The sequence below is a fragment of the Lemur catta genome, chromosome 9 (genome assembly GCF_020740605.2).
Source record: "Lemur catta isolate mLemCat1 chromosome 9, mLemCat1.pri, whole genome shotgun sequence".
NCBI classification, from domain to species: domain Eukaryota; kingdom Metazoa; phylum Chordata; class Mammalia; order Primates; family Lemuridae; genus Lemur; species Lemur catta.
The window spans coordinates 28252133-28276933 of record NC_059136.1 but is presented as its reverse complement, the minus strand read 5'-3'; positions in this window follow the sequence as shown (position 1 = coordinate 28276933).

The following is a 24801-nucleotide window of genomic DNA, read 5'->3' as shown; positions in this document are numbered from 1 at the left end:
TGATATGAGCAGGTCCTGAGACAGAGATTTGCAGTAAGTTTACTGGCTAATGCTCTGTAGGGGAATGAGCTGCATTTTTCAAGTTCTAGTTATTCACTTGCTACACCTGTAAAATACTTATTAATACATTTTCTGAAAATTAACATTTGTTTTGTTAGCTTACTTTTTAAACATCAGTGCACTTTAAAAGTTTGGTTACTTGAATGAGGGTACAAGAAGGTGTATATACAATAACTAGTCGGTACGCTGCTTCATTTCTTTTGTATGAAGTTCTTCCTATACAAATTTCCTTTTTTGACTATTATTCTGTTGAGAAAACTGGAATGCCTGCTGTGTAGAGGTGACCACGGTGTGCATTACACTGATGGCAACACTGCGGCGTCATCTACTGTTCTTCAGTCCCTTGTTATTTCCTACAAACTGATGAATTGATCTAAATGAAGCCTTGATCAGATTCTGGTTTGAATAGCACCATTCTGAAAGCCCTAATTAACTAGTGGATGATTATCAATGGTTATTAGCATCACAGAAAGGAAGATAGCCAGATACTATGAGCCTCTTGTGAGAATTACACAAAACTACTTTTAAAGTAAAAGTGAGAGGCTCATCGTAACTAGCTGTCTTTCTTCCAGTGATGCTGATAACCACTGATAATCATCCATTAGTTAATTAGGGGTTTCTGGATGGTGCTATTCTAATTATATAATTCCTTCTTTAATTATTAAATAGGCCACTTCTAAGAAGAGAAACTTTCTAGAGGAACATATCGCATGCTCATTTCACCAGCACTAACATTATCATAAGCATCAAGGCATTCCTGATATACATTCCCCTGTGAAATCTGGTCAGTGTAAGTCTCCACGACTGTGCATTCTAGTGCACAGCGCACACGGTTCACATCAACATCTTCCTAATTGCCATCTATTTTCAATGTCTTAATGGCTTTCCTGTGAATCCCTTTTTCTTAAATACAGACTCCTCCCATTGTCCTATTTGGATTTGTTATTCTTTCCTCTTTCTTACCACAACTATGATGACTGTGTGTCCTCTACTCAGCTTACACTCAGTTTTCTCATGAGAGGTGAGAATTACAACCCTATCAATGAGAAGGAAAGTAGAAAAAAAAGTATAAGTGTTAATTATATGCAAAAAGATGAATTATTAAGTAAGAAACTATCTCATATTAGCATCTTTATTCTCCACCCATTTCCTGGAAGAGAAAATACAGCATTATTCTTAAAAAGGACTAAATTGTTATTTGCCACTCTAAGGAGTAAGTCTAGAATCTCTGTATTTCAAATCTTTAATGATCAAACTGATAACCTCAAGTGAAGGCTGCTTAGTCTGCTGCACAGAAAAAAAGACTCCCAGAAAAAAATTTCCAAAGACCAAGAGAGAGGATGAAATTAGGAGTTTTAAGGTATCTATAATTATCTTTAGAATCCTTCAGCACAAATAGTGTGACAGCATGTATGTAATAGTTTAAACTAACCAGGTTAAGCTGTTGTTTGTCTTAATCAGAAATACATACTCCACAGATGGCAATGGAAGGTTTCAGTTATCTTTAACTCTGGTCAGCACCAGATGTTTTGCTAATTAGCATAATGAACATTAGAAATAAGTTGTCGATGGTGAAATTAAGGCATTTATAAATAACATAATGGACTCTAGAAATAAGCTCTTGGTGTAATTAATAGTATTCAAGATACGTGAACTGGCTGAAATATTTTAGAGAATTCCCAATGTGGCACAGGGAGGGTATATGGATCTATGAGTGCTTTTCTGTTCAGTACCATGCAGACTGGCACCAGAATCATGGTGCAGAAATGTCCTGGGTTCACCTTAAATCGTGAGGATATTGTTTGCTGACAGGAACTAGGACTTACTGACTCCTTCTCTAGAATACCACTAAGCTTCCCACAAAAGAGTTTTCATGAAAAGTACCCTCAGAGTACCTAATAAAATTGAGTCTTTTTTTAATTAAAACTATATGACTTATTTTGCATTTCCTTGATAATAAATGTATATTTTAAAAATGTCTTATGGCTCAATCCTTGTATGATTATACTGGACACTTGGACTAGGAGTGACTAACTAATAATGCCCCGACTTCTCAAAGCTCATTACCTGCCAAGAAGAAAATGATAATAGGTGCATAAATAATGACATGATTCATGCCCATCACATTGGAGAGAATTTTCTGAAAGAAGAAGACCTGGTCCACTCTTAACCTGTGGCCTTCACTTGGAGCCACTTCCCTCTGCATCCTTGTTCCGTGTTTCCTCCTTTTCATTTTGTTCTTTAGCTCTCTGGTTTTGACTTCATGTCAGCACTCCTCAGCTAAAGTCCTGCTGCCTTCCCCACCCCACCCCCCGACCCCCATCTCCAAGAGGGTGATTCTGAAGCTCAGGAGGAAGAGTAGTTTGGCCCTAGAGACAGATTTGGGCATTACAGGGAATGTGATCAACCAGACATGGAAAGAAGAGAGAAAGAAGCCAGCAGCAGATCGCTGCCATCAGGGGCTGGGGTGGATGTGGGTTTTCCATATGTAAAGAGTAAGCAGGGAAAATGGACAGGAGTCAGAGGGAAAGGAAGAGAGAAGCCCAGGGAGTGAAGGGGAAAAAGCACTACAAGAAGGAGGCAGCAGGGCAACCACCTTTCCTTCTCTAGTCCATGTTCTTGCCTGGTATGAGTTTTCTCCGGGGCTTCGTAAGAATCATTTTCATGGAGGTTTTCTCTTTACCAAGATGATATGTTGCCCTCTATTAGAGCTAGAGAAGAAAGACACCTAACTTTTAAACATTCATACACATGACTCTTTGTTCTAGTAGCTTATTTCCTGTCTTATTTTATTTCAATATCTGCATATTCTTTGCTCTTTCTCTGTAAACCTCATTAGATTAATCTCATTCCAGCACAGATATCGATTAGTGACTGTTCCCTGAGTAGCTGCGCATGCTGATACTAGTTGCCAATATGTGGAAATGGAGTAGGTGGGGAATGTGTAGAGAGACCCCAAAACACAGCCGGAATAAGAGGTGTGGAGAGAACGGGGCTTTGCACCACTGCACCTGGCTTACATCATTTCCTGGAGAAACAAGGAAATAGGCCCATTGATTTGTTACGTGGAACAAGATCCTCTTTGACGCTAACAGCCTATAATCACTGGCCGAAATAAGAAACACTTTCAATTCATAAACTGCATGAACATGGCAAATGATGGAGACTGTTACGTGGAAAGAGAGAGAGAGAGAGCACCTGAGAGTGAGAGAGCAAGAGAGTACTAGCTTTTCTTTTTACATTGTCAGATTTACCTTTTTGTTCCCATATTCTGTATTGTGTGCAGGAGAATTCAACTATTTATTTCCTCCATTTTTTTCCATATTTATTTTTTAAAAAGTTATGTGTCTGGCATCATGGCCAGTGTTGAAAAGCCAGAGTTCAATAAAACTCAGTCCCTGCCCTCAGGGATTTCCCAGTTCTCAACACAGCCTTGCTGTTGAGGGCAACACATTTTCCACTTTCCTTCCTGACATATGCAGTCTTATAGTCACAAGAGCACTAAGTACAGAATCAAGAGAACTTTGTTCTGGAGCCTGAGTTTTCTCTTAATTATTTACAAACAAATCCTACTATTGGAATAGACTTATGGTTTACAAATTATGCTTTACAAAGCACTCTGTCATTTTTTAGAAAAATTTCATATTAACCAAACTCTCTTCAGTTAAAGTGCCTCTCTTCAGTTAAAATCAATGAGACTCATCTCAGCCAAGTTTGGTCAGATGGATAATAGTAAAAAGATACTCAAATCAAGCTTCTACCCTCCAAACTCATGTTCCTTTCACTGCAATGTGGTTCCTTCCTTGTAATTCCCAATGCCTTTGTTTCCTCGCTGGGCAGTGCTGCCTAGCATTACGTGAGATGAGCCTGAATCATATGTATCTTTGACTACTGCCTGGCTCCGTAAATTGGGCCCATTCTCTTTTCTGAAGACTTCTTAAAATTATATTTGCCTTTAAGATAAGATCATTTATATTAAATATATTTAGTTATAGACAAATAAAAGTGCGAAGAAGGCCAAGGTATCTGTATGCCTCTTGGTTTTCACCTAAGTATGCCAATCCAGAATTTCCAGCACCCAAACCTTACACACCCTAGAATCATTGCACATGTGACATCACACAGAGTGTGCTCAGGGGCTCTACTCAGACTTTGGTATTTCTTCTCCCCAAAAGCTCAGGTGTACACTCTCTTCCTAATGGCCCCTTGCTTGATGGATTTAAATGATGATAAATTCACTGATAGATTGATTTCTTCTAAAGGCATTTATTGAGCCTTTGACCTGTATCTGGGATTATGCTAAGTGCTGTAGAATAAAGATTCTATCTTTAAGTGCTTTAAGTCATTGAGAGATCATAGAGTTAGTATTAAGATTATTAAGTATGAAATGTCCAATTTCCTTAAGTACTAAGTTTGACAGTTGATATCTCTAACATTTCACTTTGACACTTCTTGTTTTATTTTTATTGTGAAGGTATATCCTCATTCTTTCAAAATCACAGTTTAATGTACAATTATCTCTCAAATTTTTTTAGAGCAGTTTTTGTGAAACCATGGGTAAGTCAAAAATTCATGCTATTGTCAAATATGAGTTCCATCTTGGAAACAATGCTACACAGACAGCTTGAAATATCAACAAAGTGTTTGGGAAGGATGTGGCTAATGAACACACAGTATGTTGATGGTTTGAGAAGTTCCATTATACTGATTTTATTCTTGAAAATGAGCCATGTGGGCGACCTGAGACCAAGACGGATAACGATGAGATAAAAGCTGTAGTCGAAGCAAATCCATCTCAACGTATGCGTGAATTAGCAACAAGGTTTGATGTTACTATTCCAACAATATTGGACCATTTTAAACCAATGGGTAAGGTAAAGAAGCTGGATAGATAGGTACTGCATGAATTAAATGATCATCAGCAGAGAAATCATCTTGAAGCTTGTCTTTCTTTGCTGTCACGACATAAAGGTGAACCGTTTCTACACGGTATGGTTACGTGTGATAAAAAATGGATTGTTTTTGACAATCATAGGTGTTTGGCACAATGGTTGGATAAAAATGAAGTGCTGAAACATGGTCCAAAACTGAATATTCATCAAAAAAAGCTAATGGTGTCTGTTTGGTGGTCCAGTGCTGGTATTATCCACTACAGCTTCATGAAACCTGATCAATCAATTACAGTGGATGTCTACTGCAATCATTTGGATGAAATGATGAGGATGCTTATTATTAAGCAGCCAAGATTGGTCAATAGAGACAGAGCAATCCTTTTGCAAGATAATGCTAGACCACGTGTCACACAAATAACGCTGCTCAAACTGCAGAAACTGGACTTGAAAACTCTCTGTTATCCACTGTATTCACCAGACTTTGCACTAACTAACTACCACTTCTCCTTGGCTTTGGACCACTTCTTGCATGGAAAAATATTCAATACTCAACAAGCTGTGGAAAATGCCTTTCATGATTTCATCGCCACTGGCTCTCCAGGCTTTTTTGCTGCTGGAACAAACAAGCTACTGTTAAGACGGCAAAACTATGTCAATAGTTTAGGCACATACTTTGATTCATTGTATTGCTTCTTATTTGAGATATAATAGCTTAAACTTTTGATTTGAAGTTGGGCCTTTCATATTTAATGAGCTAATAGCTCAAAAATTGTAATGCCAAAGTGATGAGCACCTAAATACAGAAAGAGAGATCTGACATTTTGAGGATGGTGAAATGTATTGCAGGTGGGAAGATAATAATAAGTTCAATAATAACTAACATGTATTTTGCATATAAGGTGTGCTTTTGTATGGACCAATTGCTTTATATTGCTTTATATAAATGGATTCATTTAATAAGCCCAACAGCCTTATAATATAAGCAACATTTAACTGTTGATAAAGCACATATTTATTACATACCTACAATATGCTAGGCCCTGGGTATACTTGTTTATATGGTAAAATACCATGAAGAAATGAGAGCTTCAAAAACTTCCCCAAGGCTGTCCAGTAGCCAGAGCTAAACCATATATGTTTAACATCAAGTAGTTTTCTTTCTCCAAAATTCTAAGACGCACAAAAATCTTATATCCTTGGTGAAGGATTTGTGAAAAGGATAGTTCAACAGAGCATACAGGATCAATAGCAGCTAAAATTGAATTCAAAAATATTAAATGTCTACAAGATGCAGGTAGTGGGCATCCATTTTGAAGGCTCCAAGACTAGGCAGGCAGGATACTATAGATAAACACGCAACAATATGTAAAGAATACAGGGAGGCAGAGTAATACACTATGAGAGAATGCTTTTGTAAAAAAACAAAATCATTCTTTAGTTTTATTGAAGAAAATCAGAAAAGACTTCTCAGAAATGTCCTTCTTTATGCTTAAAAAGCAAGACAGGTCTATGCAGGCAGAAGGAACTGAATGAACTAAGGTTTGGAGATGGACAACCTGAGAATGATAAAATGATATCTCTTTGCATGCAACATTTATTATGTGAGTGTGATGAAAATCGTTTAGGATTTTATTGGAATAGAAAGCTTCACAGACCAAATATGATTAAAAACCATTGAAGTAAAAAGCGGATTTTGAGAACTTCAGCCTGCAGGTGAAATCTGGCTGACTCCCTGCTTTTGCGAATAAAGTTTTATTGGAATCTAGCCATATTCAATTGTTTATGGGTTATTTACAGTCCCTTTCATTCTACAATAGCAGATCCACAAATCCAAAAATGTTTATTATCTGGCACTGTACAGAAAAAAAAAATTCTAACTCCTAGATTGGCTTTGGATTCTGTAATTCTTCAGGTCTAATGAAGATTTTTGATTGCATCTGTTTGTTGCTGTTGTCTTTATTTATTTTTTTGTTTGGTGGCTTTTAGGTTTAATTTTTAGGAAGACTGAACATGTAGCAACTTGTAGGCTGAATTAGAAAGGCAGATAGGGTGGTAACCATTACAACAGATCAATTCAACCATCACTGACTGAGAACTAATTTATACCCTGCTGGGCTCTGAGGAGGACAAAGTTGAATAACACCTGCTTTTTATCCTTAAAGCAATGTAGTGGGAGGAGTGACTATAATACTGATTAATAGTACCGGCAAAGAAAGAATGCAAAGCAAACAACCACAATACAGTGTAACAGAATTCTATGTGTATCTTTCAAGAGAATATAGGATCCCATCTAGTGCAGGAGGATCTGCATCAGCTTGTTGGAGTAGGTCATATTTGAAATGTGTATGGAAGGATTGGTAGGGCTTCAACAAGCACAGATTTGAAGAAAAGTATTGCTTTACGGACAAGACTGAACTGGAAGCACACGTTGTTGACTCTTAAGAATCCCTCACTGACATTTATCAGCACTGTAGGAGCGTTGATGCTACTGCCAGATTCTACTTATACCTGCCTGATTTTATTTTGGGGGGGCGGGGATCTGGAACAAATTTCACCATTTTAATTTTTTTTATGTGCATATATCTCATGACTAATTCCAAATAATTAAAGCAAAAGAAAGGGGTGATGAGGGAGCCATTTTCTTCAATCCATTCATCTTAGTTGTGCCATTCAGCAACTTACTGACTAAATTAAATCTCAGATTCATTGGGGATATGTTTGATGCAGAAAGAAAATTGAAAATGTATTTCCACTACATTAAGGAAATGGTCATTTTAGAATGAATCTCTTTATGAGAAGTAATCAGAATTAGATAAGGATGGAGAGCAAATGCCTGCAATATTTAGAAGGTTGCGATATTAGGTGATTAATTGTCATCTTAAAATATCATCAGCAATGCTTGCCTCATCTGTTTGCCTGAATTGGCCTCTTCTGTACCCATTATGTTTCTCTGCAGTTGAAATTAATTTTTAAATGGGGATGCCCAGGCGGGTGCGTCACATGCGTTGTCTGTGACGAGCAGACCAGGCAGACGGTGATGCTCCTCACCTGTTGATGCCCTTCACTATGACAAAGATAGATCTTGGCACCGGACTCAGGCAGACATGAATTTAAAAAAAAAAAAAAACAAACAAAAAAACTTGATATTCATTTTTCTGAGACTTATTTTTCTGGACTGGTGTAGTTATTTTATTTGGTAGTTATAAGGACTGAATGAGAAAATAAATACATTAGAAAGATAAAAACAGCACGTGTATGACACCCAGCAAGAGCTCAATAAATGTTTGTTTCCACCCTCCTTGTTTATGCAAACTGATTTCAGTTTATAAAGAACAACAGCAAAAGACTTGTGGCAAAGGGGAGACTGTTTTCTCTTTCCATAGTTGAAAATTTGTCATCCCCTGGAGGAATAGAACTCTGATATTATTTTCCCTTTGAATATCAGCAAAAATAATGGGATGAGGCCACATTAAGCACACTCTCTTTGCAGAGAGAATGAAGGCCAATTTCTGACACGTGTTAATGCTAGAGAGTAAGAGAATATGTTTATTAAGTGCCTCTCATATGGTGGGTGCTATTCCGCGTTCATAATTTTCACAGTAGCCTTAAAATACAGGTACTATTTACAGATAAGAAGAAAGAAATATTGCCTTGGGTGGGCACCAAAAACCAACAGGCACGTCAGCCCAAAGAAATTGGGCCCAAGGGAAATAAGTACATCATTGCTCTCTAATGTGTGCTATACATATCAGTAGTTCATTCCAAATAAGGTATTAGCAGAACCACACAGGGATGTTTTTATTGCAGTAAATCAGCAACTGAACAACTGGGTTTATTATGTTTATTATGTCTTGGAGGTTGCAAGTGCATTTCTATATTTATAGATCCCTGGAGATTTTGATGATCGCTGATCGTCTTTATCTGAGAGCAACTGATAAAAATAATAGTTAAAGGAGATTACCAAACAGGACAAGATAAAACGTAGGGAGTAAAGATAGATGGATGGTGGGCAGTTGAGCATGGACCATGTGGAGGAATTAAAGATGAGAAATATAGAGGCTTGTTTTATCTATTCCCAGAAGAAAGAGCCAGGGCTACTGGGTCTGAGCTAAGTAAAGGCAAGATGAACATGAACCTCTTCTGAAACAATGGCACACTTTAGAGCATTCAAGCAAAGACAGAGAAAATACATTCTGGGATTATAGTGGAAAAATTTCTGCATGAGACACGAGGTGTAGAGGTTAAAATGGATGATTATGGAGGTGACTTCTTGTTGACCACGTCCATGATTCACTGGTATTGACACAAAACTCCATTCCGTTCTGCATTGTTGTTTCCTAAGCAAGCTGGATGACTTTTTAAAAAATAAAGTCTTGAGTACAGAGATTATTCTGTCCTTTATGCTCCTTTCCTTTCATAAATAAATGCTTATGAACTGCAAATACGACATTTTAAGATACAATCATAATCAAACTAGCCACTTGTTCTTAAAATGATGTTAGCTTTTAGGATGAAGATGTCAAATCTTGATGCCAAATTATCTTTCCCCTGAGGTACAATAAAACTAATGTGTGGTGAGAATCTGAGGGGTGGGTAGAAGTTTGGTGGAGGAGAGGGCAGCCCGAGGTTCTGAGGAGAGGGGGCTCTCTCAGTGATAGCAGCATCTGATGTCTCAGCCCCACCAGAGAATAATCCTATCATTTGCATACAAATGATACATAACCTCTTTTGCATACAAATGATACATAACCAATTCAAGATAGTATAGACAAACAGTGGAATGTGTTCTCTTGCTGTCTAGAAGGCAGAGGTTAAGCAGCTGCATTCAGGGGTGACTGCAAACACCCCAGGATTCATTTCTTCACTCATCATTTCTGCTTCTCTTAGCACCTCAGCTTCATTTCCTCAGCTCCCTCTCCTCCACCGGGTTCTGCAGACTCCCATTCCTAAGAATTGTCACCAGAAAGCACTGGCTCTTATCGTCTCTAGTTCTAAGTTCAAATTTTATCAAATACCTTTAACTAAAAGTAGAGGCTCATATTGGGCATGAGAAAAGAATGCATCCCAGAGGCATTGAGAAGGTATGCTAAGGAAACAAAACAAAACAAAACAAAAAAAACCTTAAAAACCAGAATGCGTGCCCACAATTAAGTTAAATGTTTTTAGAGGTGAAAGAACTTTTCTGAGACAGTGAAATAGTGTTAATAAGACAAATGATTCTAAACTGCACATACATTTTAAGATATAGTCATAGACAAATTAGGCATCTGTTGACATGAGCAGAAGTGGAAAGTTGCTTTCCTCACATATATATGAGGACATTTCTAGATTCTTTTGCTAGTAATCGGTGGAAACTCAACTGCCATAAAAAACAAAACAAAACAAAACAAAAAAACACCATGAAAAGTGTAAGTGTAGGACTGTTTTCAAATGTAGCTGAATACAGCCCAAAGGTTCTTATGAATCTCTTCCTCTCCAACATTCTTTAATTTCTTCCTGCCTGGCTATACTCTGTGATGCCCCCATATGGTGATAAAGATGGCCTCAATCAGTCCTAATCTCTTGATGTTTACACCTTACAAACTCAGATACAGAAAGGCCCTTTTGCCTGGAAGTCATATCTACTCTTCTTCTTGGGTCACATGTAGAGAACCTCACATGCTCACCTTGGAAGCTGTCCATTCTCTCCTAAGGATAGGGTACAGTATTTGTCCAGACAGTATCTTGTGCCTGCCACTCAACTGAGGGCAGTAGAGTCCCCTATATGAACAGAAAGAGACAATCTCACCTAAGATAAACCAAAGGTAAATTTGAAAACAAAACAAAATTCCAAAGTCAGAAAAATAGTCATCCTCTAGCTTATAGCTTGAAACATGTTAAGGCAGATATATAGACAGAAACAGCGGAGGGTCTTTCCAGATTGTCTATCTAAGTCCCCTTGTGGTCTCTGTCTCTGTGTCCTTGGATTATCTTGTAACCATGTTTATGATTATGTTTATGATGAATTTCTTATTGTCTGTTTAAGGACATTAGAACAGTTTTCTATTCCTTCCAGTAAGTAATCTTAGCTAATATACCTGTGATTCAAATCTGACCAATTATATTAAGCTCTCTGAGTTTCAAATTTCCAATATGAAGTACACAACTTGGAGAGTGGAAGTGATGGTATAAGAAAACATATATTCAATTTGAGACACAGTGGTCATTCAAAACACCTATGAAAACTTACTTCATGATTGACATCAGGATAATATATGAAGCTACAAGGATGAAAAAGGCATGATTGATTTCTGTGATCTATAAAGGATCTTTATTATAATTGTTACCTATAGTCTGTGCTGAATAAGTAAATGTCAACAAATATCTGCAGAATGAATGCCCTAAATATACCTTGAGAATAAATACTGTCACTTTCCCACAGAATCCACCCTGGTTTGGAGCACACAACTGTCTCCCCATCAGTACCTGCACTGTGTTATCACTAATCAGGTTGGTTATTGTTGACTTACTTTGATGGATAGGATTCCACTTGGTTTATTTCCCAAACTTGGTGAAGTCTGACTTTGTTACCTTTTAATACCCACTTTAAGGCTTTCTTTCATCTACTACCCTTTCTTCCTAAGGACTTAAGAAGTGTCCCACTCTAATAAAGACACCACAGTCTTGCTTCTCCCCGACACAAGCTGTGGTGGTGTTGCTGTTGTTGATTTCCTTCCCTCCCTTCGGGAACTGCTCTGAGATCATCCATCCTTAAGCCCAAAGAAGTGACTCAACTAATTTATTTCAAGCTCTCAAAAATAGATAACAGATTGGCAACACTAGCAAACTTAATGGTTATGTAATTTAACAATTTAAACACCTTATGGTTTATAAATATAGCCTAAACACATTAGCTCACTTGAAGCAGTACAGGAAATTTGTTACATCATGGGCTTTGACATTACAGAGGTCTGAGTTAGAAATTTGACCTCAGAGAAATCACCTGAACTTTAACTGCCTAAAATTGCTCAGAAAAAATTTTTAAAAAATGAGTAAATAAATATATAAATATATACATACACATGTATAAATTTATACATACACATATTTATATGCATATTTTTGCTTGTACCGTTTTTGCAAGAGTGACAAGGGAAAAGATGGACAAAACTGCACAGTGTCCAGTACCTGATAAGCTATCACTGGTAGAGACACTCATGATGTCAACTCTTATTTTGTTGGTTTTTAGGGGACAACATACACAAGATGTTCACAGATAGATCCAAGAGAGGGAGTCTCCTTGTTTTAAATCAATTAAAGCATGTTTCCTTAAGGCATGGTTTCCTAGAAATAAAGGTTTATTTTCCCTATTTGTTTTTAAGAGCTTCAGCATTATTCTGCATGTGAATTTCTTTTCATTATTTTCCCTGCAGGCGTGATGAGCCATTTCCATCTGCATTGTCTCCATACTCAGAATTTTCTTTTCTACATAGAGAATATTTGTCATTTTTTACAATCATAATGTTGGTTCCTCTTCTTTTTCTAGCCAGGAAACACCTCCAGCATTTGTAGACTTGATCTTTATTATTTACTCAACAATACCATGCATCTTCATTCCTTTTTCCGACACTCTAACTTCTCTGTTAGTCCCTTCTATATGAGATGAAAGTATTTTAATTGGACCCTGGTTATCACTGATTTCAGGGCATTTTCAAATATTTACTGCCTTTAATATCATAATTTCAGGTTTTAAAAGTCATTCCAGAACCAGACATTTCCCTTTTTACCTTCTCCCATTGTCTTCATCTCAAATGCCTCTCTTGCCCCAAATAATAATTTTCTTTTTATAATATTTCTTTCCTCTCTATTTTCTTATCCTTACTCATAGAACTATGTATACATATGCAGTGTTTACAGACAGACAAGGGAGTTGAGCTACCCAGGAAACCATATATATATATCCAATGCATTTGGGCTATTTGAATCATTTAAATGGACTTGGAGCTGGAAGACATATTTATATAGCTCCTAGCCAAATGTTCAGGATCTAGTGGACACCCACTTACACATCTCTTACCCACTATTTGAGGCTCTTATCTGGCCTCTACTTCCAGATGCTTTAAGGCTGAACTGACAGAAGCTTTATCTCCACTGTGTCCAGGACTCTTTTTTCTCCACCTCTGCTTCTAGGACTCACTTTGGGACAATATAGCTTCTCCGGGTACAGTGTGTCTTGTCCAATGTCCCATACCTGGGATGCGGTTTTCTGGGGAGGACAAACTGACTGATTTGATAAATGAACAAAGTCAAGTGGAGTAGTATTCTGGCTTCTCAAAATATAGCCCCTGAGTAGTAAAAGAGTGACTATCTTTATTTTTTCTGCCACTACTTCATTTAGAGCAGTTTAAACAGTCTGGAAATGCAATAGACACTTAGTAAATATAAAATTTAAAAAATCATTTAATATGTGCTTATTTTATAAACTGAATATTTAGTTTGCTTCATTGTATTGGGAGTTTTCAGATTTGGAGGCACATTGAAAATCATTTTTTTTAGAAGAATAGAGAGGTTGAAGTAAAGATATTTAATTTCTAATTTAGAAACAACAAAAACACATTTTGAGTGTCTGAGTATTGAACATATTTTCAACACTAAACATAAACTTATATGTTCCCTGAACTAGATGCAAAGGACTTCCCCATTCATTATTTATTTATGTATTTTTTGATCACATGACAGCCTGATCAGTGAGTCTAATTCCCTAAATATAATTTAAAAAAATTCTAGTTTCCCCTTTTACCACTAAGTTAAGTGAATTGGCCAGTGTCACAGGTCAGGGAAGGCCCTACCCAACATGTTTTCCATTCCTGATTCTGTACATAATTCACTGTTTTCTACCAGACAACATTTATTATCATAGTGCATAAATTTTCCCAAACAGAATGTGCAAAATAGAGACAAATGTCAAGAAAAAAAAAAAAAAACTAACCCTTGCTTCTCTTAGTGTAATACTTTCAAATAGATAAGTATATAAACGTACAGGTTAGAAATGTGCTATCTTATACCAAATCTTTTATCAGATTTAAGCAAGACAACTACTGAAATGGGCATAAAGGTATACTGGTGTAAGTCTTTTATCAGAGTCATACTTCAAAATTATGTGATTTTTGGAAAGAACTACAAATAATGGGGAGAGATAGGAAAGTCCAAAAGTCTGGATACTTCATTATGCAAAATGAGCATATCATTAAAAATTAATACAACATTTTTGTACATAATTAGACAATTTGTAGATATAGCTTTAAAAAGTCCATACATCTTAAATCAGAGACGCTTACTGAGAAGTAAACTTCATAATAATGTGCATAAAATTTTTAATAAACACATGACTAATAATTTCTTTTAAGTTTCCCAGAATTTGTTCACCTTTGTACCTCTGAAGGAGCCCCTTAGTTTTATAGAATAATCAGACTTGATAATTCACTCTAAATAACACAAAATATGTGTGTATCAGACTATTATTTATTAATAAAATAGTGAAAATATAAAAATTAAGTTCCCTTAAAAGAAGTAATTAAGTAAAATAGAATTATTCTATAACACAATGTTGTGTGGTCATTAAAATTTCATAATTATGTGATTGAAAGCTATTCATAAAATTGAAAGACATGACATTAAATGAATCAAGAAAATATATAACTTTTAGTATAGCATAATATTTTTTTTCTCCTAACACTCTTTACAATTGTTATGTAGATGACTTGATATCAACCAAACTCCAAACTCCATGTAGATAGTGGATGTATTTTCTCAGTTTTGCTTTCTACTTCTAGAGCTTGTCCTTCATGGACTTGTGCTCCTTTTTTGCGCTTTTAAATACTGGATACTCATCCATTTAAAGACCTCATCCATTCTCAGGAATTCAAGTACCATCTTTATGATGATGAGTCTAAATATTTGCCATCTATTTTAGAAAGTGTATCATTAATGTTTGCAGGCCCAACTTTGAACCTTGATAGCCAATAAACATACTGTGTTTCAAATACATTTGCTCCTCCCATCCCCCCTACTTTCCAGATTCTCTATCTTTCAGGTATCAGTATTATCTACCAAGTTCTAAGAGTCATTTAGTTCTCTCTATATCCTGAATACCATCCTATTGACTTACCTCCACTCACCTCCTTTCAACACTTTTAATTTTTCTCAGAGATGAATTCAGTGGCCATAAATCTATTATGCATACAGGAGCCAGGATGTGCTGGGTAAAATCTGAATCTCTCTCCTGGTTACAACTCTCCAATAATGTCTAATACTTACAGGATAAACAACACACTGGTTGGCAAAGCAGGTAAGACCCTTCCTACCTGGACTTTCTCTGAAGTTTAGAAAGAAATTGTGTGAAATAATTCCCAAAATATGGGATTATCTGTATTTCTCCATAAGTACTCAGTGCTTCTGACATACACACATATACACATCGATATTAGTCATGCATGCCATTCCATTTCCTCTCTTTTAACCAATTTAACTTATCCTCATCCTTAATAACTCAGTTAACACAGTTTGTACATTTTTAAGGACACAGAAAATGCTTGTTATATTTGTGATACAAGAATGAGTGGACATAGGTTAGAAATAGAGAAGATCTTTCCTAGATGGGGAAACTGAGAACAATAACAAGAGAATGTTGTCCTCAGTATTGATTGAGGATCCACTGTGTACCAGATCTAATTGCTTTACAGGTATTGAATCATTTCATCCTTGCAGTGGTTTGAACGTGTCCCCTCCAAAATTCAAGACACACTGATGTTATATGATTGACCAACCAATGGGTTCACTGCTTACCATACATAGAAGCCAATACTGTGGCACTGGCCTTTGAGAAAAGAAAAGCTTTATTGGGAGTTAACTAGTAGTAAAACAGGAGGAAACATTCAAATCTGTCTCCCTGAGTTGGGGGTTGGGGTGGGTTTTACAAGCATGGGACAGTGAAGCATGATTTGATTGGATCTTGCAATGATGTGATACTGGGAGGCATGATCTGAGTGCATCCTGCCATGGGGTGTCTACTGTTTAATTCAGTCCCCACTCCCTGATCCTAGCCCTTAGCCTCCTCCCATGGCTGCATGCTTGGTTCATCTAGGCATTCTCAGGTTACATGACCCTCAGCCTGGGGGTCAAGGGCCACTAAAAAACAGCTCACAACTTTGTTACATGAAAGCTGACCCAGGTTGGTTTAGCATGGTTAAGGTGATAGTATTAAGAAGTGGGAACTTGGAGAGGTAATTAAGCTATGAGGACTCCTTCCCTGTGAATGGGATTAAGGCTTTTATAAAAAAGGCTTCCCTCCGCAATCAGATAGCTGTCCCTTCACATTCTGCCTTGTGAAGACGCAGCATAACTCCCCTGTGGAGGATTCAGCAATAAGATGCCATCTCAGAAGCAGGGAGCAGCCCTCATCAGACACCAAACCTGCCGGCGCCCTGATCTTGGACTTTCCAGCCTCCAGAAGAACCATGAGGAAATAAATTCTTGTTCTTTATAAATCACCCAGTTTGAAATATTTTATCAGAAGAATACAGAGAGACTGAGACTATCCCCATAATACCCCTCTGTAGAAAATCTTATTACCATCCACATTTTAAATATAAGAAAACTGAAAAACAGGAAAGTAACTTACCTAGCCACAAAGCCATTGTGTTATAGAGCCAAGAATTAATGCCAGGCTTCTTACCAGTAGGTAGTACTGCTTCCCTTAAATGGACACAACAATATGAAAGCAAGAAAAATCAAAATAGAACATAAAATCAGTGACCTATATGGAAATAAAATCATCAAGATTTTATTCCTTTTTTTCCTCTTGCATTTGAACTTCTGTCTTGTAATGTATTGTGTATTTTCAATAAATTGACTGACAACAATCCCACTAGTTTGCATTATCTCTTTTGTAATGCAGTTATCATTTTTTTTTACTGTAGCCCAATTAGGCTACTATACGATCCCATGATTACCTCCTCTACCCTTTTTTGATTTTGATGTAGAAAAAAAAGTAACTCAATAAGATAAAGACATAGAAAAAAATGAAGAGGACCCAGAGCCTTAGAAAAACAGTAATAATACAAGAGCAGAATGATCAGCAAAATTAAATCTAAACATAGCTCACCATATATATTAAAGACTACCAAAATAGCAGCAATCAGAATTTTCTCGACCAAACTAAGACAGTGGGAATGATGCACTTCAGAACAAAATTATGAGAATCCCAATTATCTTTGATTATATATGCACAGTAGGAAGTTTGTAATACTGCAGACGAAGTGTTGCATGGCAACCAATTTATTTTTTGTAAGAATGCTAAATTGTAGTCTTCAGAAAATTCTAATTTTAGTTTAAAAATATCACATATTAGTCACCATTAACAACTAATTTTGTAAGGTTGCTAGAAAATTGGCCATAAGCACATTAAGATATTAGTTGCTGGAATTGACTGTTGTTTGCCTGTAAGGGACACAAGTACAGCATGCATTTTAAAATTTCTTAACAATGCATAGGAAAATCTAATCTCATGATCCACCAGTGGACATTCACAACATCATTTAAGCTCCTACTGTTAAGATAATTGCTTTAGAGCAAACATACAGTGTATCTCTACCATACCCTTGTTCATCTGATCTGATCTCACTGGGATAGGACTGGATGTCAGCTGGAACACTCTCAGACCTGCTGGGATTGAGGATTGACCCTCTACCTGATGCACAGCTAGTTTCTCATCAGCTATGTCCTAGAGTCTCTCCAGCTCAGTCATGGCCATCTGTGCCATCTCTATGCATGGTCTCTCCCAGAGCTGAGTGAAGTGCTGCCTCTGTTTGGCTCAAGACCTGGGTTGGAAGGAAGGAAAATAGGCTTCACAGAGGAAAGAGGCTTCTTCATGTCCCATTGCCAGGATCTAAATGCTTCATACTCTAGAAAACAGGTTACTGATATTTGATACAAACTCATACTCTGCAGCCAAACTTTTCGTGTTCAAGCTGAAGTTCTTACTACCCAGGTGATTTGAGAGTCCCTAGACAAACTGGGTTTCCAGTACCAGAGCATCTAGCAGTCTTGCCCTAATGGGGAAACAGGGGAGCCATAATTGGATCGTTACAATGTATACTAATAGATATATTTGAAAAGGCGTAAGCCTTAGATGATGTCTGAAACTTTTATATTTCTTGAAATTGGAGGGAATAAATGCTTAACACATGACTGAAACCTGTGAAACTGTAGGTTTTGCTATGTCCACAGTATGAACAAGCATATCACATGGTCCAATGCCCTGCTTAACATCCTTCCCAATTTATCTTTACCTTGGAAGTAAATCCAATCTTCCATGAGGAATTCCCTGGTCTCCAGCTTCCTCTCTCACACCCATCATGCACTTTATGCTCCTGTCAGAGTGAACCACTGGCTTCTCGGCAGTCCCTCATTTCTGAGCTTGGGCTCAAGTTTGGCCTCGTATATAGAATTATATCCCAATCATCATTTGACTGTATCTACTTTATAAATCCAGTCTGACTGAATTCAGGTAATATCACTCCAGAAATCTTTTTCTATCCATCTATCTATCAAAGATGAGCAAATATTCACTAGGTATCCATAGGCATGGTGCCTAATGTATGCTGTGTCTTACTATTTTCTGTATTATAATTGTTTATGTAACTGGCTTACAACAATTTATACCCCTTGTTTATTTGTATGTCACTTCTTTGGGGGGACTAAAGTATGTTAAATCTCACCCTTCTCATCTTTGCATCTGTAGGCCTTGTATGTGAAACGTACTGAGTGCTCAATCAATTTTTTTTAAAGCAGTCTTCATGATCATAGTACATAAAAACTAGTCAACACATGCAAAAGATTAGCAAATAAATAAACTTGGCATAAGGCAAATAGTTTGTAGAAAAACTCCTCTTTTAATATAGTGTTTATCTGCATTATCAAAATACCAGACACTTCATATTGCATTGTACTGTGCACTATTATCTATAGGAAGGAAACCTAACTGAATGACATGTCTTGGTCTTTTTTGACTTCGAATTAATTAGAATGGCAACTGATGAAGACTTTTTTAAAGATAAAAATCTTATTTTGAGTTTGATTTTTTTTATTGGATGTTTCCATGAGAAAGTCTCAGTAAAAAAAAAACAAAAAAAGGTCCAAATAAGATATAAAAATAGATCACACACTGTAAACATAGAAGAGATAACAATGAACCTCTAGCCAAGAAGTCTGGATTTTCATATCTGTTTTTAATAGTTCAACAAAGTATTATATTGCTCTAGATTTTGTTCACTCAATCAATTACTTATGACAGACTTATTGATTACATTTAGTATGTACTAGGCACTGGGCTGGGATAATACCAAAAATAGGACTTAGATAAATGACTTTTGTAATATTAACACATTACAATGAACAAAAACAACAATTTCATGGTGTATATTATGTAATAGTCATTGTACATCAATTAATTTGTCATTAATATTATCTGCAGTTTATCAAAGAGAAAACAGATTCAAATGGCTAAATGATTTTACCAATATCACATTGCTGATTTCATGCTAGAGCTAAGACTTGAACTCAAGTTGCATGAAGCACAGTTCTCTTGGTTTATTGGGAAATTTTGTGGGTGTTTTTACAAACTCTCATGTTGATAACCCACATGACCCAATCGCTTATCTAATCATTCACCCTCCTTCCGCTTCAGTCTTTCTTTCACCTGCCTTTCTTCCTGTCTTCATTCCCTCCTGTCTTTCTTCCTTCCTGCCTTCTTTCCTCCTTTCCTTTTCTTTCCTACCTTTCTAGAATATTTACTGAGCACTTACTTGGTTCCAGTACTTGTGTTAGATGTCCATTGTCATTCAATGACTCGATGGCTGTTGAGAATTAATAGGAATACTGCTGGCTATCAATTGTATACATAGAAAATATAATATAAATTCAGAAAAATTTAGAAAGCCATTTATCTCCCAGAACATTAAAAATAGTAGAAAACACAGAGCTGAAGTTTGAAGGCAAAAAAAAAAAAATGATGATTTAAAAATGCTTTCATCGAAAACATTAGACCATAATAGAAGATGTTCCTAGGGAAATAGTTTGTATTGTGTTGAATTCCATTTTGAAAATAATGAATGATGATATGAAAGTTCTTATGCTTGTACCTTGCTGTATGAGAAAAAATAATAGGCTAGTATGAAAAGGCAACATCAGCTCTTTGTTAGTTTTTTACAAAAACTGGTATTAGCTTTTTTTGGTTTTGTTTTCCTACCCATGGATAATATTACATGTAATTTTTAGACATTTTGGGAAAATCAGAAAAGCACAAAGAAGGAAACAAAATGTCTTGTATAAACCTTGAAAGAATAGGCATAACTACAGACAATGGCCAGGACTCTATTCTTCTGTCATTTATCTGCCCAGATGAGTGCTTTACCTACATTATTACATTTTATAGACTTAGTGTCATGTACTATACTTCTAAATCATTCTTTCCTAATTATCACTATAATAAGAATTTAAAAAGTTACATTCTATGATTTCTTAATGAAACGTTGGGACACTGCCCCCTTTGTTGTAATGAGCTGGCTTTAGCTGGCTCTGGTCTTCATTCTGGACATGTGTGCCTTGGTCCAAGTCCTCTATTAATCGTTTTTGTTGCTTTGGAAAAGTCTCTGCATCCCTTTGGAAATCTACCTAATCCAATGTATTAGAAAAATAATATAATTGAATGATGTGGCTTTCGAGTGCTAGTATTCTAGAATTTTCTAACTCTCCATCAGTGCAAAGTCTTCCGTCAGCACCATACGCTGTCCTGGGAGGCTGTGGAGAAGAGCAGGACATTGCCCATTTCAGGGAAGTCTGAGAGCACAGAGGAGGAGCAACGTCACTTAATACCGCTAGCTGAATCATAATGTGTGATGTAATAAAACATGTCCTAAATAAATCATTATCACTTTACTAATGTTGCTTGTGTTTCATACCGATTGGTACCCATTATTTAAGATCTTTTTGACACGTTGTCTTCTTTTATTATATTACAGTTTTGCCGAGAGTGGGAAGAGAAGCGATAGAGATAGAGAAAGGGAAGGGGAGGGAAAGGAGGTGTAGGGAAGGAGGAGGGGTTAGAAAGGCAGGGAGTGCGAAAGACAAGGAACCAAAGTTAAAACAGGAAGATATAAGAAGTATGTAACATAGATTTGAAGGTATTTGAGTAACTGAAAAATTCACTCAACAAATAATACTACCGTGTGGAGTATGGTTCTGTAAAGTCTGAAAAGATGCAAAATTCGATCAGGAAGGCTAGAACAATGCACTGGGACCACTAAGATGATCCTTGGGAACAAAGAAACGGAAGTGAGACCCCTTGTCTGAGTCTGATGTGGAGTTCATGGGAAGGTTCCCAGCACAGTAGACATTTAAAATATGTTTTCCTGGACAAGAATCCACCTCTTTGTGGGCTAAAAGGAGCTCTCAAGTATCCCACATTTACTGTGGCAGGCACTGGGCTCAGGACCTCCGTGCGCTGTTTCGTTTTTGTAAAGAATTGTTTAAGGTTGGCATTATTATCCCCAGATGAGACATGGGGAATTTAAGTGACTTGTCCAAAATAGCACAGCACATAGGTCACAGAGCAACACAGAGCCATCCAGGTCTGGGTCTTTCCAAACTCAAGTTTCTCATCAGTGTTCTCTTTAGGGTCTTCTGGAGTTTGTAGGCTTTTTATTTTTGTGAGAAACACAGGTCAGCAGGCTGGTGCTTCTTCAGGTTCAAGATGCAGAGCCTGCTTGAGCAAACCCCTCATTGGGTAAAGGCACATGGAGTCAGCGGTGGTGAGTGTGACTTCTGGCACCCAGAGATGCCCTTCTGTAGCCTAAACCCACTGCCTGTCCCACACCAGCACCAGTGACCTCCTAAAGAAAATAGTCACATCCTATCGATCACCTTCTCATAATCAGCAAATGCCTTGGGATTAGTGTGGAGGGTGGGGCTGGAGGAGAGGAATGACAGTGGAGCCCCTTGATCATCTAGCTTTCACAGTGCATCTCCTTCCCGCCTGCATCACGTCACTCCGATTTCTCTTCATTCTAGTTGCTCTAAAAGTGCCCTGAGATTTCCCATCTCTGAGTTCACATTTCCTTTCCCAGACTTATTTTATTCTCTCCCACTTTCTCTTGCTATTGATATTTGTCTTCTCTTTCGAGCCTCACGTCAGATATCTCTCTTGTTTGGGGCCTTATCCTAATCTCTCAGGATTTAGGATGGATTTTAGCTGCTAAAATAAGGGGAAGATAAAGAGGAAAATGAAGAAGAGGAAGAGGAGACTAAGAACAAAAGACAATGGCTTAATTAGGGTTTGGGGAGAGGGATGTTTTGTTTGGTTTTATTTTTTTCTCTCATATTCCAAGGAATTCTGAGATAGAGATACAGGGTTGGTTTAACAAAACCACCAGGCCATCCTGGATATTGCAGGATAGATTTCAGCATGCCTGGTGTGCAGCTTTGCTCTGCACAGGAATCTTTTGAAATATGTTACATTAACTCACTTCTCTGTTGAAAACCCTCCAGGGGCAGGTTTTCACTTGCTCACTCACAGGTATTCCCAGTGCCCAATACAGTAAGAGCAGGATACATGGGAGCTCTTCTCAGCCAGCAAAGATACAATCTTTCCTGTCTGCACCTTCTAGCATCCTGCCGTTCCCTGGCTTCTCTCACTCATCCACCCCTGACGCACCTGCCTCCGCAAAGAACCAGAGCTCTAATAGTGGATCTTTTCTCGACCGCCTGAATTCCTTTTGTCTGTCTCATTTATCATCTAAGTTACATCTAATTTCCTTATTACCATTTAGTTGCCATCCTCATCGTGTGTCTGGGAAAGTTATAAGTTATATGCTTCATCCAAAATGTTTGGAAAGATCCAGAAAATAGCATATCTAAGCTTTTCATTGTTCCACAGTTGAAGTCATGTTTTCTAATAAGAAATTCGGACTATACTGGTATAAGGCCCAAAGAATGCTCTGGAATTTTGGGCAAAATTCTGAGTTGTACTCCTTTTTCCTTACCAACCATGTTTGAACTTAAAATTCTTTACTTTTAAAATTTCATACATAATTTTTGGTCTCTTATTAATATCCATCAAATTATTAATTTTATTTTGAATTTTTCATATTAGGGAGGGATCATCATTTCATTCTCTTTTTTCTCTTCTGCCACCCCCCGTCTTATAAGTTTGGCTATTCTGACAGATTTCAAAATCAATTCTACTGAACCTGAAAATTTTAAATTGTTTTCTGTAATTATTGGGCTTTCAGTGCCATGCAATGCTTAGTATGCACCACTGAATATTATTTTTCTTCGAATTATTCAATGTTCTGGATCAGTGCTTGCTTGTCTTTGTTGAATAATATTACTTGCTTGCTATTTATTTGTCTTTACTTTTTCTGTTCTTGTAATTCCATGTGTACTTTATTTTGTGTAAATACCTAAGGGTTTCCAATTGCAAAATCTTCGTTAATGGAATTTGATCATGAAGATTTATTGTGAAGCATGTAAGAGTAGTAACAAAATACACTGTCTTAAACTTAGTATAAAAAAGCCATTTACTTTTTACACTTGATGAACATTTTTTGTAAAATTAACAATATATTTTATATTTCAAAATAACAATAACAGAACTTTTGAAATGTTCCCAACACAAAGAAATGATAAATGTTCAAGAGGATGGATATTCTAAATATCCTGATTTGATCATTACACATTGTATGAATATATCAAAATATCACACATACCCCACAAATATGTACAAGTATTTATAAACAGAAAATAAAATACAAGTTAAAAAATACACAAAACTATCAGTAGACTCCTAAAAACACTAAACTTCCTTTTGTGGTTTTCTAATGGAAAATTTTTATTACGTACTAACTAAGATCAAAAACAGATTTTTTTTTAGTAAAAATTTCCTCATATTCTCAGAAGGATGTGATGGACATTTTCCAAGACCATCATTCATTGAAATAGCTAAGTTAAAGGTGCTTTTGTCTTTCTTGTCTAATTTAAATATAATTTTATTCATCTTATAACAGGAAGGCTAGACATGAATACTTCTCTATTACAGTCTCATGGTTTGGGTCAGTAATTAGATCTTTATTAAGTAAAGAATCTGTAACATCCTACAGGCAGATTTTATATGGCTCATATTTAATAGAAATCTGCTTATTTTTATTATTTCAAATTTCATAAAAATTTAATCAAATTCTCTGAAGAATTCCTATTTATTTTTCTTTTAACCATTATTTTTCCTTTTCTCAAAATATTTTTGTATCTCTATTTTTATCAGTATACAAACTTGTCCTTATTTTAATTATATGGATCAAAAAATAAAATGTAATTATATTAATTTAGACATATTTGCATTAAAATGTAAATTAAACAGGATATATCAAAATTTAAAATATAATATGTATTTAAAATGTACTTTAGTTTACAAAGTCAAAATGATCTACTAACATTGTAATGCAAGTAAAATTATATCGAATAGAACTAAAATTTTATACTTTTAATGTGTATTTAAGTTTTGAAACAATCTTAAGCTTGTAGAAAAATTTCAAGTGCAGTACAAATAATGTTATTTTCCCTATCCTGATGCTTCATCACTCCAAATTCTTTAGTGTGTATTTCTTACAAATGAGGACATTCTCCTACATGCCAACAATCCAACCGTCAAAATCAAGAAATTACCATTGACACATTACACATCTAATTGTCCCATCTATCTGCAGACCCCATTCAAATTTTGCCAATCCTCCCAATAATGTCAAACTCATGAAAATAG